This window comes from Halichoerus grypus, chromosome 3 (assembly GCF_964656455.1).
Source record: "Halichoerus grypus chromosome 3, mHalGry1.hap1.1, whole genome shotgun sequence".
Classification (NCBI taxonomy): domain Eukaryota; kingdom Metazoa; phylum Chordata; class Mammalia; order Carnivora; family Phocidae; genus Halichoerus; species Halichoerus grypus.
In genome coordinates, this window is record NC_135714.1 from 148,634,860 (window position 1) to 148,648,160 (window position 13,301).

The window sequence follows — 13,301 nt, forward strand, 5'->3', positions numbered from 1 at the left end:
AAGGTTTGTTGGTACATTAAAATGTTAAATGGTATCAAGACAAGTAAGTAAATAAAAATAATTAAAATGAATAGTTTATCATCATCTAAATGCAAACTAGTACAACACAGAGAAAGCCAATGCCATCTTTTCCCATTATTCACTTCACAGCCATTAATTATGCCAACATACATCACAGTGAAGAATGAGAAATTTTGACAACAATGCCATGAATTGAAAAGACAAGTATGCACTTCAGCGAATGGATAGATTTAATAGTATAAAAAGTATAAGTATGGTTAAAATTCCAAAATTAATGCTAAAAAGACTTACGGTCATTTTAAAAACAAACTTTATGAGAGGATCATATGATTCTTGTTCTTTCTTTTGTTAATGTATTGAGATCTTGCCATTTGCAATGACGTGGATGGAACTGGAGGGTTTTATGCTGAGCGAAATAAGTCAATCAGAGAAAGACATGTATCATATGACCTCACTGATATGAGGAATTCTTAATCTCAGGAAACAAACTGAGGGTTGCTGGAGTGGTGGGGGGTGGGAGGGATGGGGTGGCTGGGTGATGGACACTGGGGAGGGTATGTGCTATGGTGAGCACTGTGAATTGTGCAAGACTGTTGAATCTCAGATCTGTACCTCTGAAACAAATAATGCAATATATGTTAAGAAAAAAAAAAAAAGAAGAAGATAGCAGGAGGGGAAGAATGAAGGGGGGGAATCGGAGGGGGAGATGAACCATGAGAGACTATGGACTCTGAGAAACAAACTGAGGGTTCTAGAGGGGAGGGGGGTGGGGGGATGGGTTAGCTTGGTGATGGGTATTAAAGAGGGCACGTTCTGCATGGAGCACTGGGTGTTATGCACAAACATGAATCATGGAACACTACATCAAAAATTAATGATGTAATGTATGGTGATTAACATAACAACAAAAATTTAAAAAAAAACTTTATGTTTATAACAGTTTTAGATTTGCAGAAATATCGCAAAGAGAGTACACAGAGTTCTCATAACCCCAGAACAGTTTCTCCTATTACTAACATCTTGCATCAGCAGGATTCATTTATTACAATTAGTGAAACAATATCAATATATTCTTATTAACTGAAGTCCATACTGTATTAATATTCACTTAATTTTTTACCTAATAGCTATTTTCTGTGCCAGCATGCATTCTAGAGTACCACATTACATTTAGTCAGCCTGTCTCCTTAGGCTCCTTTTGGCTGTGACAGTTTATCACACTTTACTTATTATTATTGATGACCTTTAGAGTTTTGAGAAGTACTGGTTAGGTATTTTGTAAAATGGCCCTCTATTGGGAACTGTCTGCTGTTTATCTCATAATTAAACTGGGGTTATGGATTTTAGGGAGGAGGATCATTGAGGTAAAGTGCCATGTTCATGACATCATATCAAGGTATAGAATACCACTATTTTCAATACCACATTTGATATGACCACCTATCAATACCACAATTGATATGACTCATCACTATCAATGTTTGGTGACCTTGATCATCTGGCTAAAAGCATGTTTGTCAGGTTTCTCCCACTGTAAAATTCTTATGTCCAACCCTAACCCCTTCATACTGTACTCCTTGGAACAAAGTCACTATGCCAACACTTAAAGAGTGGCGAGTTATGTTCCACCTACTTGAGGGTGGGAAATCTATATAAATAATTTGGAATTCTCTACACAGAATATTTGTCTCTTTCCACTTTATATACTTATTCAGTAATTTATTTATATCAGTATGGTCTCGTGGACATTTAATGAATACATTGTGTTCTAATCTGATACTATCTTCTTTACTTTGTGTTCACATTGTTTTAGCTTGGCTATTTGGGAAGAGTTGCAGTTGGTTCTTGCGTCCCTTTGAATTATCTCCACTGTGTGGGTATTTGTTGTTAATTTTTGTTTCTTTGTTTAACTGGTTGGTTGGTTTGCCTATTAATTAATTAACTAATTTATTTATTTATTTATTATATTTTTATTCACTCATTTACTTATTTATTTATATGCATTATCTTTTAGGGTAGTTTTAGATTTGCAGCAAAATTGATAGGAAAGTACAGAGATTTCCCACTCACAGTCTGTCATTTAATTGGTGTATTTATTTACCATGTTTGTTTTCTGTCTGTTGCAGTAATTTTCCGTTCCCTTTCTACCTTCTCTAGTTTTGATTATTTAATATAATTTCAATTTATTTCCTGTCTTAGGTATCAGGTCTACTCCTTTTTTTTTTTAAGATTTTATTTATTTATTTGATACAGAGAATGAGAGCACAAGGAGGCAGAGCAGCAGGCAGAGGGAGAAGGAGAAGCATGCTTTCCGCTGAGCAGGGAGCCCGATGTGGGGCTCGATCCCAGGACCCTGGGACCATGACCCGAGCCGAAGGCAGCCGCTTAACCGACTGAGCCACCCAGGCGCCCCGAGGTCTACTTCTTTTAAAATTTTTATTAGTTGTCCTAGAGTTTACATTATTAATTTTTAAGTAATCTTTGTCCACCGTTAAAATAATGGTATACTGCTTTGTATGTAATTCAGGATTCTTATAATGGACTTTTCTCAATTCCTCCCTCCTTTCCCTTATGATATGGCTATCATTTGTTTCACATCCATATGCTATATTTATCCAATACATTACTATTAATATTTTAAATAAACCATTATTTCTTAGAGCAATTAAAAATAAGAAAAAACAATTTTACCCTAATTTATTCCTGCTCTGATGTTCTTCCTTCCTTTATACAAATTTGAGTTTCTTAACTATATCATTTTCCATCTGTCTGAAGAATTTTTTAACATTTCTTGCTGGGCAGATCTATTGGCAATGAATTTCCTCAGTTTTTGTTTGTCTGAAAAAGTCATTATTTCTTCTTCATCTCTGGAAAATAATCTCACTGGATATTGAATTTTATGTTGGTGTTTCTTCTTTTTTTTCTTTTTATACTTTTAGTATTTCACTCCCTTTCCTTCTTGCTTTCATGGCTTCTGACCAAAATTGACTTTTAGAGAAAAGTCTTATCCCTGTTCCTCTGTAGGTAAGATGTTGCCACACTCCCTGGTGATATTGTGATTTATAAGAAATATATGTTTGGTCATTCAGATATGATATATATATATATATATATATTTCTCATATATATTGGTCTTTCCCATGGTTCCTGGCTCACAGCTCCTAATACCTTTGGAATTTCCTGGGTGGTAAGAACAATGGAACATCTTTTGTTATAATATTTTGTCCTCGGTTCCTGAAGTCACTTCAAAGCCATGAAGGTGAAATGGGTGTTACGTTAGTCATAGCAAGCCCCTCTACATCACAACAAAGTTTATGTTAATGAGGGAACTTTTGGAAAGCACCAAAGAGGGGTGCCTGGGTGGCTCAGTTGTTTAAGCGTCTGCCTTTAGCTCGGCTCATGATTCCTGGTCCTGGGATCAAGCCCCCCATTGGATTCCCTGCTCAGCAGGGAGTCTGCTTCTCCCTCTCCCTCTGCCCCTCCACCTGCTTGTGCTCGTTTTCTCTCTTTCTCTCTCTCTCAAATAAATAAAGTCTTCAAAAAAATTTAAAAAAAAGAAAGCACCAAAGAATGGGGGCTGGTTGCCAGGGGAACCAATAACAAATAGAGGGTTGGAGCTTTCAGTCCCACTCCCTGATTTCCAAGAAGAGGAAAGGGGCTGGAAGTTGAATAAATCACCAAGGGCCAGTGATTTAATCTGTCATGCTGATATAATGAAGCCTCATAAAAACTCAAAAAGAGGAAGTTTGAAGAACTTCAGGTTAATGAACCAGAATGCTTCTACATGCCACCATGCTAGGCTCCAAAGTCCATGGGTACAGAAAGTTTTTGTTTTGGACTTGCCCTGTATATCTCTTCATTTGGTTGTTGATTTGTATCCTTTAATATCCTTTGAAATAAAACAGTAATCTAGTGAGTAAATGGGTTTCCTGAGTTCCGTAAGCTACTCTAGCAAATTAATCAACCCAAGGAGGAGGTGTAGGAATCTCTGATTTCTAGCCAGTGGGTCAGAAGGACCTGGGCTTGTAACTGACATCTGTAGTGAGGGGCATTCACGTAGGACTGAACCCTTAATGTGTGGAATTGGTGCTATCTCTGGGAGATAGTATCAGAATTGAGTTGAACTGTGGGACTTCAGCTGGTGTTGGAGAATTGCTGGATATGGGGAAAAAGCCACATCCACTGGAATTGGGCACAGAACTTTTACCCCTCACTCCTGCTCTGGCTTTTTAAAAGATTTTCTCTTTACCTTCAGTTTTTCTGAAGTTTGAATATGATATGTATAGGTACAGATTTTTGGGTATTTGTCCTGCTTGTTACTTTCTTCTGTTGCTTCTTGGATCTTTTGTTTGGTATCTGTCATTAATTTTGGAAAATTCTCAGTGATTATTAATTCAAAAATTTTTTCTCCCATAGTACAGTTGTTACTTTTCTTTCTTTTTTTGTCATTTTTTTTTCTCTTTGAATGTCAGTGGTGGAAATCTCCATATAGCTTTACGCCCCCTGATTCTTTTCTTGACCATGTCCAATCTATTGATGAGGTTCAAAGACATTCTTCATTTCTATTAATGTTTTTGATTTCTAGCATTTCCCTTTGATTTTTTCCCAGAGTTTCCACCTTTATTTACATTTCCTATGTATTCTGGCATATTGTCTGCTTTTTCCATTAGAACTTTTAAGACACTAGTTATTTTAAATTCACTTTCTGATAATTGAAAAATCTATGTTATATCTGGATCTGGTTCTGATGATTGCTTTGTCTCTTCAGACTGCTGCTGCTTCTTCCTTTTTTTTTTTTTTTTTTAGCCTTTTGCATACCTTTCAGTTTTTTTTGTCAAAAGCCAGACACAATATATAAGATAATAGGAAGTGAGATAAATAGGTCTCTACTACCAGGTTTTATGTTTATGTGGCTAAGAATTGGGTTGTACTTAATGTTTACTCTAGCTGCCCAGGTCAGGAACTTCAAGTTCCTCTAGTGTCCCTGTTCCCTGTTTTGGTCTCTCCTCTATCTTTGGGCTTCCCTGAGAAAATTGCTCTTTGGGTAGAACCGTGTCTTTCAACTATAATCCAGTTATTACACTTGAGCCCTGTTGGTATGGGGGAAAGCAAGTGTCCTATAACCTTACAATTAAATCCCAGTCTTTTAGTGGGCCTTTCCGTGGAATGTGACTTTCACAAGGCTTTCTTCGCTTCTGCTTACATGATATAAGAAAGTTAGAGTAAACTGGAATCCTCAGGGAAATGCGCTTTCCCCAAGTTGGGTAAGTCTCTGGTAGTCAGTCTCTCTTTTCCCCTGGAGAGTAGGTATTTGTTATGGAGAACAATATAGGCATATTTTACACATGTTGCTTTTCCTCTCTTCCAACAGAGCCATAAGGGGATCTTTATGGCTTTTCAACATAATGACACGATACCTTCTTTCCTGGAAGTAAAACCCAGGAAAGGATGGGGACTCCTAAATCCAGGGACTCGAAATCCAAGTGTTTCTGATTCTCCTGATGGTCCATACTTAGTTTCCATCAATTCATCAAAATTATCATTTAATTATTACTTGTTTATGGCTCCTGCATCTTCTGTTCCAAGTAAAGAGATCTTGGCTGTGGCTTTTTCTATTCGCCTGTTATTTTTGGGTGATGGTTTCCCTTGAAGCCTCAATTCTTTGATGGATCCAAGAAAAGTTTGCTTAGTTTCAGTCTTGTAGTAAGGACAAGGGTGACAACTTTCAAACTCCTCATAGGCTTAAGTTGAAACCGGAAATCCCTTATGGTCATTTTTTACAATTCATTTTTAGAGTAGTTATATTAGAGAAATTTTAAAGGTCTAAAAGTTTATAGCAGTTGGGAAGACCAAAATATTCAAGACTTTGAATGGAAGCAATCTATTTTCCTAGATCCATAAGGTTACTAATTTTTACATTAAGTTTTTCTGTAATAGCTTTATTGTATTTGACAAAATATTAACTTGAAAATCTATGATTTTTATATTAAAATTGAAAATATAATTAAGTTCTCCATCAGTTGAATATGTGTGTGTGTGTATTTATGTACATTTACTGTGTGCTAAGTACTATGATGGCTGTTTTACAAGTAAATCTTATCTTCATCTTACAAATATGTGGGATAAGTTGTATTATTCTTATTTTATAGAGTAAGAAAGTGAGACACTAGAATTTGTGCTCTTGACTACTAATTATTTTATCTCTCTAAAGAATCAGGAATTATCTATTTCAGATATTTGGGATGATAGAAAGATGTATACTAAAGAGTTTAGCCAAAGTCACATTTATAGATTAGATCACTTTGCAATCAGAAAGTATCTCAGATTATACAAGTATGTGTTGGCCATCTATTCTTAAAGCATATAGATAAAAGAGTAATCCTAATTATAAAAGTAAAATATTTTACTGTATTCTTACTCCTTGATATCTCTACTTACTATTAATATGAAATACTTCCTTCATTAATACTTTTCAAGATACCAAAGGCAGTAAAGTAGAACAAATTGCATCGTTGTGCACTTGACACCCTTAACATAGAAATGATAAATACTATGCAGATCTTTGTTTTGTTTCATGACCAAATGCAGATAAATCTTTCTTTTTCACATTTAATAATAAGCTATTCAGGCGCCTGGGTGGCTCAGTCGTTAAGCGTCTGCCTTCGGCTCAGGTCATGATCCCAGAGTCCTGGGATCGAGCCCTGCATCGGGCTCCCTGCTCTGCGGGAACCCTGCTTCTCCCTCTCCCACTCCCCCTGCTTGTGTTCTCTCTCTCGCTGTGTATCTCTCTCTGTCAAATAAATAAACAAAATCTTAAAAAAAAAAATAAGCTATTCAATCTCATATCTATGCACCATAAAATAGTGTGTTTTAAATTTAGTTCTAATTTTAAATACTTTTGACTATAAGCTATAATTATAACAATCAAAGTTGTTTCCCGTAAGTAAATTATTTTCAGAGTACAGAGTAGATACCAGGAAAACACAATGATCTATTGTCTTTCATGTATAAAATTTGTTGAATAAGATACTCTAAATTAAGAGCTTGGAAAACATCTTTGCTGGTATTTGAAATAATTAGGTGTGAAAGTCATGATCCAAGACCCTTTTAAGATTTAGATTTTAAGTGCTTTCTCTTCTACTTGTCAAGTTCTGACATTTTATCATTTGGTATTTAAAGAAGTGGAAATTCCCTCCTTCCCCCAAACACTGTAGACAAATTATATTTATGCTAGATAATCAATACTATTACAAGCAACCTGGCTTGGATATTCAAAAGCATTGGCAATTCTTTCTGAAAAGATGTTTGCCCACCCACATAAAAATAGGTCTCTCTATATTCAAATGAAATACTTTGCATAAATAATTTTTAGAGTGAAATTTTCCAGTGGGAAATTATTGCTCAATTGGACCAGTAAATCCAATTACTACCAGGAATCCCTTTTTCTAGGTCTTAGGCATCTTAAATTCAGTGTGTCCCAAACTCAACTCATCTCTGCCCCCTACCTTCCTCCCACATCCCCCATTACTTAAATTAATAAAGTACAGAAGACCTCATTGAAGGCAATCTTAAAAAGTTCACTTGTTTATTATGTATTTTTAAAAATATCACCTTTCTAGAGTGTAAAGTCCTCAAGGACATGAATCTTTCTTTGCATTAGTCACTGATAAATCTCAAATACTTAGGATGATGCCAAGCACATAGTAGATGCTCAATTAATATTGGCTCAATGAATGCCTCCTCCTATTAGAAGATAAGGTCCCCCAGGGATACAATTTTGTCTGGCTGACAATTACATTTCTAGCATCACAGCAGGCATTCAATAAATACCTGTTGACTGACCAGTTGAATGGCAGATTCAATAAAATTATACCAGCATTAAAATACTAATAGTGGAAGGGGAACATGGGAAAATGCCCTCTGCTCTCTATCTCTCAGCAATAAATCTGCTTTACCAATGATCCATTATATATAAATTTGTTTGTTAGGTTGTGATACAACTGAAAATAAATATTTGTTATATTTTTGATGTTTCAGAATGACTGTATTACCTTTACTAAATTTTCCTGAACATGGAACTAACTTGAAACACCAACTCAGCTGTTAAGACAGACAGGCTCAAAAACAGTTTTGAGTCTTCCAAGTATGAAGTTTGTATATTACAATTGTCTTCACCATTTAAGAAAATTTCCTTTAGATAAAAATTTAAAATTATCACTATCAAGGTCATTTAAAATTCTAACAATACTAAAAGTAGAAAAGACCTCCCTGAAGGTAATGTTGAGGTCTTATCTACATTTGCATGCATATGGTTGATGCATTGATGATTTTAATTATTATGAAAATGATAATAATGCCTGAATTCAGCATATATTTATACAATGATATTTTAAGGGTTTGAAATAGATGACTAAGCCATGCTATAGTCTAATCATTTCTTAATTATGAACTAATTTTCTATCCTCAGTTGTAATTCTGAGTTTAGTGCTATTCTGATGTTTATTTTGTTAGTAGTTACATAAAAGCACCCGGGTGACATATACAACTTGGAGAAAGAATTGACACTCTATTTTGGTTTCCTTGTCACTATCATACTTACCATGACAAAAGATCTTCGCTTTTTCTCTCTAATCCTCATTTCATCTTTCTGTTATATGTTTCCCTTTAGACATAGCACAGTGAGCTCAGATTAATAAGAAAAATAGAGTCACATTTTAAGATAATATTGATTCTGGAGAACAACTGAGGATGCTATGCTTTTTCCTTGAAGAATTGATAGGGTGGAATTCTAGAGGCACCATATGATGTCCTTCTGAAGAAAAGTTCAGGGGGTCATGAAACCCAGGCTTTATACCCCCAGAAAACTGCAAGTGTATGGATTCTCCTTCACCAGGGGGCCAGGTGATTCTTGAAGGTTAATATAATATGTTTTTTTTTGACATGATCTTTCTTTCTTTTAAATTTTCACAGAAATGCTGTCCACTTCTATACTAAGTTTTCTTTCTTTCTTTTCTTTTTTTTTTCTTTTTTTTAATCTTTCCCCTTAGGAAACACAAAGTGAATACTTTGAGATGGAAAAAAAAAATCTCAGGAAATTTGTCATTTTTGTAAGATGCTGATCTCCTGAATATTTCTCCAAGGTATGCTGCTGCATAGCAATCAGGGATAAGGAGGGCTTTCCTGTTGAGTTAACATGTTTCTGTTGTGATGGAAAAAAGTAAAAATTACAGTAATTTTGAGGGTCACTAACACAACTATTCTACCTTATGTGCTTAAACAGAAATATAGTATGTCAGCTGGATTATGGCTGCTGTTGAGTTCTTACCCCTATTTAATAACAGGGAAGCTTTTATCAAACACTTACAGTTAATTTTCTTTAACTAAAAAAAAAAAAGCAACAACAACAAAAAACTACTTTTAACAGTATTGTCCTCTATTCACAGGAGAATAGTTTGCTACTGATCTCTCTGGTTACTAACAGAAACTTCTGTTTACTGACAATTAGTTCTGGTTATAAGGTTAATCAGATGTATGAAGTAACAATATGGGGAAAAAAATTAAAACACAATTCATTTTTCTTTCTTTTTCAGCTACCCAGACATGTGTCTGATCTAAATAAGGAGGCCGCTTCAGAAATTCTTCACAAACACCCCAAGAAGTCATAAAATGAGGGTCCGTGACCTTTGTCTTTGCAAACAAAATGTTTAAATCTTCCCACTGATCAAAGAAAGAAAATTTCATTAAAAATAGTTTCAGAGAGATTGGAACAGAAAGCAGAAGATATTAGTAGAACTTTCAAATTGTGTGTTCCTTGTATTACATGAATATAGTTATTTAAAATAAAATGTTGATATTACTATAACATAAGTATGATAGTATCCTTTTTTTATTTCTTTGAAAATCAATTCCATACAGGAATATGTATAATAAAAGTAACCATTACTATATGACACAATTTCGTTCTGCAAGTTGTTCGATCAGTGTAACTTTATCATCAGGAAGAAATGATCTTATCTGGGATGCTAAGCTGATGCCACTCAATTGTTTTGTCTTTTTCATGCTCAAAATAAAAACCAGAGCTCTATTTAGTTACCGTTCACCAGAACTTACTCTTTCTCTGACTTTTTCACTTTTGCAGATCTCCTCACCAATCTTGCCTCAGTGTTTGTCTTTAGTTATGATGATCTACACAGCCACCTCGTAGAGACACTATATGAGTTTTATTAACATGATACATGAAAATCATTCTGTGCTCTCAGGAGTTGAGATACCAATGCAAATACAGAGGATAGGTTTATATGCTCAAGGTCTTGGTGATCTCAGCCAATTTCACAGCAGATAAAAGACAATACCATCAATTTCTAAGGCAACTGAGTAACGTCAAGATTAAGATTGTGGCATAAGCCTGGCATAGGTTTGGGAATGGTAACCGTAGCCTGGATATTTGAAGATATAATCTTACACAATGTATTTTGTAAATATTTGCATTTGTTTAACATTTTAAAATTAAGATATTTTATATAGCAATTCAGATTTCCAGATGCTGTTGAAAAATTTTAAAATCTAAAATATGAGCTGAACTCCTTAGTTCAGCCTCCTTCCTGCTTCATATGTTTGAGTTCTCAACTCCCCTTTAGACACCATTTTTATAAAGTCAAGAGGGAGACTAGAGGTTTCAGTGATTGATACCAGCTCAAGGCTTATTTTATTTTATTTCATTATTATCTTGGAATTATATTAACATCACATCTAAGAATTTACAAAGAATGTAAAGAACAAGATTTCTGTCCAGTAAAAAAAAAAAAAAAAGATTTTATATTCTGACAACTTATCAATATGTTTTGTGAGTATATAAAAATGCAGAACATTCTCTGTAGATTATTCTAGGCCCACTGCATGTTCTGTAGTTGTGTTCAAACTCAAGAAGAAAGAGGATGTTAGAACAACAACAAAACTAACATTTGCATAACATTTCATTGTATTACTCTTCAGTTTGAGAGGCTTTAATGATTCCCTATAACTCAGTGCATGAAGTCGGAAGTCCTGTGTATGAATTTTTTTTGGCTTCATCTTATCTCTCTAGTTTTATTTTCTAATATACTTAAATTATTTTATGTAATAAAGTTTGAATAAATGAATAATGAGAGAATCATACAAATCTCCACACTTGTTTATTTTTAGTAATTCATTAGGCAGACTTAGTTCACATTCTAGTTTAGCTCTTATTAGACATGCGATCTTGAAGACTTTTAATTATGTGATCTTAATACTTCTGAACTCCAACTCATCATCTGGCTCATATAAGGATAAAATTGTATAAGAAGAAATGTTCATCATCTCCTTTTCCCGTCCATACCATCCATTATATTGCTTTTTTTAGTGTTCTGTTAGCTAACAACATCTTCCAGGTGGCTTAAAACTTAATCACATCCATTATAAGATTTCACACCCATCTCTATGTGGTATTAACATCTACTGTCATAGAGTTTGGCTCAAGTAATTTAGTATTTGTTTAAAGGTATATAAATTTTACTTTGCAACTATGTTCTAACGTTTCAAGGGCAACGGAAATAACTCAAATATCTATAAAAAATAGCCTAGATGGAAAAAACAACTGGCATTTCTATATCACTTTTTGATAAGCAAAGGGCTTTCACATACTTTATCTGATTTACTACTTTAAAAACCTTTTAGGGTAGGTAAGGTAGATATTTTTATTATCCTAATTTCGTATATGAATTTCACATATGTCATAACTGAGGGACCTAAAGGAAATGTAGATTTCCTGCACATGGTTTCAAAATATTTTAATTTTTGTCTTCTGGCCCTGGATCCAGAGTACTTCCACTATATCACATTGTCTTCTAAGGAGCAAGTATAGTGGTAGGTTTATGGTTGATTGTAAGAATAAAAAGTCCATTGGTTGTTGATTTATAAAACCTAAGACAGGTTTTAAGATACAGACAATCTTTTCTTCATAGAGATTTACAAATGTGTCTTTTCAATGTCATCACTATCTGTAGTTATAATAAATAAAACTACTCTAATTTAGAGGCAAGGGGCAAGATATTTTATTTGCCTGGATTTTGCAGACAGCCCCTGAGATGTATTTTGAGATTATTCAGTAGTTAAATATAATAGTTAGATAACACAAGAATCCATCCATTCCTAGAGTGGCACACCCAAGTTTTTGGCCCATTCATGCCACATTTTTGACCCCAGAAAGTGTTTCAGTTTGCTACCTCTGGTAAACGCATTTTCTACAAGTCATGTTTTACTCTTGGAAACTTTTTCTCATGACCCATTCTCAAGTATATTATCTTTCAGTAGGCTCCAGGATTCAGCTCTATTGCATATGATTTCTACTTGATGGATTCTGTCTCTGTCATCCCTGGTAATTTTTTCAAGTTAATTATTTGTAGTGTAGTAACATTATAATGAATAAAAAGTCTGCAAAAACAAAAGGTGAAAAACAAAAAGTGCTCACAAACAAATGGCCGACTGAATGATAGGTCTGAAATATACGCCTCATGAAAGTATGATACTCATTATATTTATTTTACAAGGTCAGAGATAATAGATCTGTACTACTGTAATCATAGAGAGGACACATGATATAACCCAGGAGAGAAGCAAATGGATCTGGGTGGAGATTGCTCATGTGAAAGGAAAGGTCAGAATACTGATGGGTCATTTCCTGGATGGCTAAGCAGTCAGAACCAAGGCAGTTCTATACAAATATACTGGGACTGATTTAGGTTTATTCACCTACCTTTCTGGCAGGTGAAAAGGATGCAAACACACTTATTCTTTCTATTGGTCATTAGCCCTGAAAAAAAAAAAAAATCTTCGGTAGATCATGGCACATGCTTCGTGAATAAGTCTGACATGTTTTCTTAATGTGATAATCGTATCACTTTCCTGTTCATATGGATTAGTGGTTCTCAAACTTTAGTAAGCCTTAGAATCACCTGAAGAACTTGTTAAAACATAGATTTCTGTGTCTCTCTCCTCTCAAAATTTCTGATTTAACAGGCATGAGTTGGGATCAGGGAATTGTATTTCTAACAAGTTCCCAGGTGATGCTGATGCTGCTAGTCTGTGAGAAGCACTGATACAGATAAGAAGAGGTATTAGTTTAGCAAATCCTCAGATAGCCTTTATTAAAGTACGTTTCAGATGATCTGCATTAACCTGATTCCTCTACCATCATAAAATATTCTCATGATGCTAACACACCTTGCTGGAGTACTGGTAACTGCCAAGAATGTATAAGAAAC

General features: G+C 34.6%; 1 protein-coding gene and 1 long non-coding RNA gene across 5 annotated transcripts in view; both read left to right on the forward strand.

Moving 5' to 3' along the window:
- The window catches only part of LOC118538864 (uncharacterized), a 158,385-nt gene extending 148,101 nt beyond the window's left edge, over positions 1 to 10,284 (forward strand). For 2 of the 3 annotated variants that reach the window (XR_013446571.1, XR_013446572.1), the window contains exons 2-4: positions 8,792 to 8,935; positions 9,069 to 9,161; positions 9,612 to 10,284. This is a non-coding gene — a long non-coding RNA (uncharacterized LOC118538864). The remainder of the gene's footprint in view (positions 1 to 8,791; positions 8,936 to 9,068; positions 9,162 to 9,611) is intronic. The other variant, XR_013446570.1, reaches the window with a different exon arrangement.
- The window catches only part of GALNTL6 (polypeptide N-acetylgalactosaminyltransferase like 6), a 1,190,952-nt gene that overhangs the window by 401,155 nt on the left and 776,496 nt on the right, over positions 1 to 13,301 (forward strand). The window lies entirely within an intron of this gene.